We start from the raw sequence: 5,799 nt of genomic DNA on the forward strand, positions 1-5,799 counted from the left end.
CCATTTGAACCGAGCAGTCCTTTTCATGACATCGAATTCCATGTACTAAGTGGATACTTGTTGTCAGTTTAATTTTTTTATCTATGAAGTTGGTATATCCTGCCAAGTTCTACCGAAGTGCATATGTAAGGATGCATACCATCATATATAGATGCCTGACTTGTGGTTTAATTAGAAAATGCACTTCAGCGTACCCAGCCCGACAATTGGAGCATGCCCAGCTGCTAATTACTACCAACAATGTCGTTCAGGCTTGCTATTAGTAGCGTAGTAGCAACAAGCTCACACAAAAATTTGTACAGATGCATCAAGCACCGATTGATTTTTTACCTGAGCGACAACGGCTGCCGATGTGGTCTTGCTGGAGCCTCCCTTGCCGAGGAAAGTAACCAGCTTCATGGAGTACCTGCGCAGGCGGACCAGACGCCACCTACGGCAGGTAGTGGCAGCTGCAACGACGAGGATTTTCCTCGCCGAAACGAGCAACGACGGCGCCATCCGCCTATTCCGCAGCTCCAAGCTGCAGCGGAGCTACCGGGCCGCCGAGATGCAGAGGAGCTGCAGCGCCTCCGACCTGCAGGAGCCAGCCCGCGTCTCCGAGTTTAACGGCAGCCCCCCGCCGCCGAGCTGCAGCGGTATCCGCCGCCAAGATGGGGTCCAAGCTGTCCTGGTCGGCCTCCTCCAGGATCTCACTTCAGTACTTGTACAGTGGGGAGAGAGAGGAACGGGAGAAAGGGGATGAACTGGGGAGATGGACTGTTCAGTGGAAGCAAAGACCAACAGTCCGACACGGGGAAGGAGACTAGGACATAATTGCAATTTGCCACAAGGGCAGTCGGGTCATTTCACATGGTGATAATTGGGATAAAAACTGATAAATGATTACAGTAATTAAAAAGGGCATATTATCTACTGGAAAAGGAAAAGCAGGGCAAATCATCCAACCGAAAGTAAAGAGGGACAAATTATCAACTGCCCAAGTAAAGAGGGGCATATTATCCAATCTCCCGGATAAACACAGAGACAAAGGCAGACAAGGGGTGAGAGGCGGAGGTGGCGGCGGCAAGTAGATCACTTAGCAGTAGCATTGGGTTTATACCCCACGCTAACCCAACACTACTACTATGGCATGTCCTGGGTGCACGGTGGAGACCACTTAGTAGTAGCGTGGGGTATATAACCCGCGCTACTACTATCAACTTAGTAGCAGCGTGGTTTTATAACCCGCGCTACTACTATGGCTGGTCTCGAGAGGCACGGGGGAAATCACTTAGTAGTAGCGAGGGTTATAAACCCGCGCTACTACTATCAACTTAGTAGTAGAGGGGGTTATAAACCCGCGCTACTAGTAAGTAGCAGTAGCGAGGGGTGTAAACCTACGCTACTAGTAAGCGTCTGCCTGTAAGATTTTCCCTAGTAGTGGCTGCTTCAGCATCCATGTCTCGAGACACCATCAACTGCCCACTTCACAACACACCAACCAGAGTAGGAAGAGTAGAGACACCTCCATCCACTCCTAGCCTGACATCAGCCACTGAGTATGGGTTAACGCACCCACGGGAGGAATCACCCACACCTATATCCCTAGCCAGTCCCAGTGGACCGGAGGGACACGACCCAGTGACAACCAAGGGGCGCCGCCGAGCATAGCCCTCTAGTTTTGGCCCAGGTGAGCTCATACGTCACCAAGTTCATAACCTTAGGCGTCGATCCGTCTGCCGACATAGCAATGCCATGACCACCCCCATCGCCCACTGTGCCCGGGAGGAGAGTATCCTCACCGCTCGCGGGCACCACCTAGATCGAGCCCGGTCTTACATGCCCGAAGCGACAACCCCGGCCCGCCTCGGGGCCAGATCTGGTCCACCCAAGCACGAGCCCTAGGTCAAAGCCACCTCTGTCGCGCGTACAGCCGGCCACCGCCGGCACATACCCAAAGGAAGGTCGCACCTCTATTCACAACTCGCCGTTGAATGCCAACCGCCATCACCAAAGTTGCAGCAACCGCACTGACGACCCCTACAACCGCCGAGCTCCCACCATGGTGCCAACAGACCCATAGAAGAGCAGATCCCCGACCATGGGCAGCAACCGCTGCCCGATGAAGATCCCCGCACAACCCGCAGCACGCACACGCCCCTCCCAGCGATGCCCTGCGCCCCTGCACCCTGCCACAAGGCGACAACCGCCACCAGCAGATCCATCCATTGCAGGACCCACCTCGCACCAGCGGCGCACAGCCCTCACCGCCGTTTTGAGGAGTTAGAGCATCGCCAACCGCCCCCAGGCGCCTTTTTTGCCGGGCAAACGAAAATCTCCTAGTCGCGCCCCTAGATCCTTGTTTTTCGCCGGTTTGGGCCGAAATTACTTCCGGCGAACCCAAGCCGAACCCAGCGCACCGAGGGTTCCTGGGGGCACCGACTGAAGCAAAAAGGCGTGTGGACCTACACTGTCGGTGACACGGCCGATTTTCTCGCTGTTTTTTCGCTTCCCCCCTTTTCCTCCCCACCAACACCCATCTACCCGCAACTCCCGCCATTCTCCCCAGATCCGAGCGCCATGTCGCGGAAGAAGTACGTGGCCCCTCATATAACCATCGATCCTGCCCAGCCAAAGCTGAGGAAGCCGAGGGCGCCAATGCCAAGGCTCCCGGGCTTGATGAACGCCCAGTGGAAGGCCGACGTGGATCGCCGGGCGGCGGTCACCAACGATCGGTGAAACGGGCTCAACATCAAGAAGGCCAGGGACGCAGCGGGGTAGCAGGAGGAGGTGTCTCATGCGGCCATGGCGAACGAGCGCCAGCTCCTTCGCCTCAACAGGCAGGCCAGTACCCACAAGGCGCGTGGGGTAGCCAGCAGAGCGTCCCGTTGCCGGCCAACTTCTCACCGCCAGTGTGGGGGTACTCGTCCTCGCTTGACTACACCGGCGGTGACGCGCTCGGCGGCTTCAACCCCAACATCACGTTCCTGCATTGCTCTGTGCCTCCCCCTCCGTCTTCATCAACCCCGACTTGCGCATGCCCTTCGCGTTCACCGCCGGCCTCAACACCCATTAGGGCTACTCGCCGATGTACTCAAGCTCGCCCGCGCCGACTCTGCACCGTGGACCCCTACCCTTTGCCCCAAGCTTGGCGCCACAGTTCAGCAGCACCGACACCGAGATGAACGAGATCATCACAAACGGCTCAGCAGCCGCCGCTTTGTGCCCCGGGTTCCGCACGCAAGACGAAACACTGGACACCGCCGGCGAGATGGGGGACGACGATGTCAAGGGGGAGGTGGAAGAGGAGGACCAGCGGAGCCAGCAGCCAAAGGGAGAAGGAAGAGGCAGTTGTCCAATGCAAGGCCCGGCGAGCCTCGCGTCAAGTGGATGCCAAAGGAAGACGAGTGCCTCGCTGAAGCATGGAAGACTGTCGGCATCGATCCGATTACTGGCGCGAATCAGAATGTCGACACCTACTAGAGAAGGGTCAAGACGGCCTTCGACAAGCGCAAGATGGTCGACCCCGAGTTCGCCAACATCCACATGGATCGCGGTGAGAAGGCCATGGCCAACCATTGGGCGACCATCCAGCAAGCCTGCAACTAGTGTCATGGGATTCAGGGCGAGGTCATTGCTCGCTCGGAGAGCGGCGCCAACGTCGAGCGTCAGGTATGTCCATGGCTCGCCGGCCCAGCTCTTTGCCGCGTACTTCGCCGACACTTGTTCTTTGTCTGTGTAGATGGTTCGAATGTTCGAAATGTTTTGCCATGACAACAATGACCTCGAGTTCAAGTTCCTTCATGTCTTCACCAGGTCTGAGTTGTGTGAGAAATGGACAGAGTGTTGTCTCGCTCTCGCCAAGACCAAGGACGGTGTCTGTGAAGGAAATATGCCCTAGAGGCAATAATAAAGTTGTTATTTATATTTCCTTATATCATGGTAAATGTTTATTATTCATGCTAGAATTGTATTAACCGGAAACTTAGTACATGTGTGAATACATAGACAAATAGAGTGTCACTAGTATGCCTCTACTTGACTAGCTCGTTAATCAAAGATGGTTAAGTTTCCTAGCCATGGGCAAAGAGTTGTCATTTGATGAACGAGATCACATCATTAGAGAATGATGTGATTGACTTGACCCATCCGTTAGCTTAGCACTATGATCATTTAGTTTATTGCTATTGCTTTCTTCATAACTTATACATGTTCCTATGACTATGAGATTATGCAACTCCCGAATACCGAAGGAACACTTAGTGTGCTATCAAACGTCACAACGTAACTGGGTGACTATAAAGATGCTCCACAGGTGTTTCTGATGGTGTCTATTGAGTTGGAATAGATCAAGATTAGGATTTGTCACTTGGATTGTCGGAGAGGTATCTCTGGGCCCTCTCGGTAATGCACATCACTATAAGCCTTGCAAGCAATGTGAATAATGAGTTAGTTACGGGATGATGCATTACGGAATGAGTAAAGAGACTTGCCGGTAACGAGATTGAACTAGGTATTGAGATACCGACGATCGAATCTCGGACAAGTAACATACCGATGACAAAGGGAACAACGTATGTTGTTATGCGGTTTGACCGATAAAGATCTTCATAGAGTATGTAGGAACCAATATGAGCATCCAGGTTCCGCTATTGGTTATTGATCGGAGATGAGTCTTGGTCATGTCTACATAGTTCTCGAACCCGTAGGGTCCGCACGCTTAACGTTCGATGACGATCGGTATTATGAGTTTATGTGTTTTGATGTACCGAAGGTTGTTCGGAGTCCTGGATGTGATCACGGACATGACAAGGAGCCTCGAAATGATCGATACATAAAGATCGATATATTGGAAGGCTATGTTTGGACATCGGACTGGTTCCGGGTGAGTTCGGGCATTTACTGGAGTACCGGGGGGTTACCGGAACCCCCCGGGGAGTCAATGGGCCTTATTGGGCCTTAGTGGGAGAGAGGAGGAGGCGGACAGGTGGAGGGCGTGCCCCCCAAGCCCAATCTGACTTGGGTGGGGGGCCGGCCCACCCTTTCCTTCCCTCTCTCTCCCTCTTCCTTCTTCTCCTACTCCAACTAGGGAAGGGAGAGAATCCTACTCCTACCGGGAGTAGGACTTCCCCCTTGGGCGCGCCATGAGAGGGCCAGTCCTCCCCTCCTCCACTCCTTTATATACAAGGGAGGGGGCACCCCATAGACACACAAGTTGATTGCTTAGCCGTGTGCGGTGCCCCCTCCACAGATTTCCACCTCGGTCATATCATTGTATTGCTTAGGAGAAGCCCTGCGACGGTAACTTCATCATCACCATCATCACGCCGTCGTGCTGACGAAACTCTCCCTCGACCGTAGCTGGATCTTGAGTTCGTGGGACGTCACCGAGCTGAACGTGTGCAGATCGCGGAGGTACCGTATCTTTGGTGCTAGGATCGGTCGGATCGTGAAGATGTACGACTACATCAACCGCGTTGTCATAACGCTTTCGCTTTCGGTCTACGAGGGTACATGGACAACACTCTCCCCTCTCGTTGCTATGCATCACCTAGATGGATCTTGCTTGTGCGTAGGAATTTTTTTGAAATTACTGCGTTACCCAACAGTGGAATCCGAGCCAGGTCTATGCATAGATGTTATATGCACGAGTAGAACACAAAGAGTTGTAGGCGATAATAGCCATACTGCTTAGCAGCAAGTCATACTTTGATTCAACGGTATTGTTGGATGAAGCGCCTCAGACCGACATTACGCGTACGCTTACGCGAGACTGGTTCTACCGACGTGCTTCGCACACAGGTGGCTAGTGGGTGTCTA

Source organism: Triticum aestivum, chromosome 7B, assembly GCF_018294505.1.
Source record: "Triticum aestivum cultivar Chinese Spring chromosome 7B, IWGSC CS RefSeq v2.1, whole genome shotgun sequence".
Taxonomy (NCBI): domain Eukaryota; kingdom Viridiplantae; phylum Streptophyta; class Magnoliopsida; order Poales; family Poaceae; genus Triticum; species Triticum aestivum.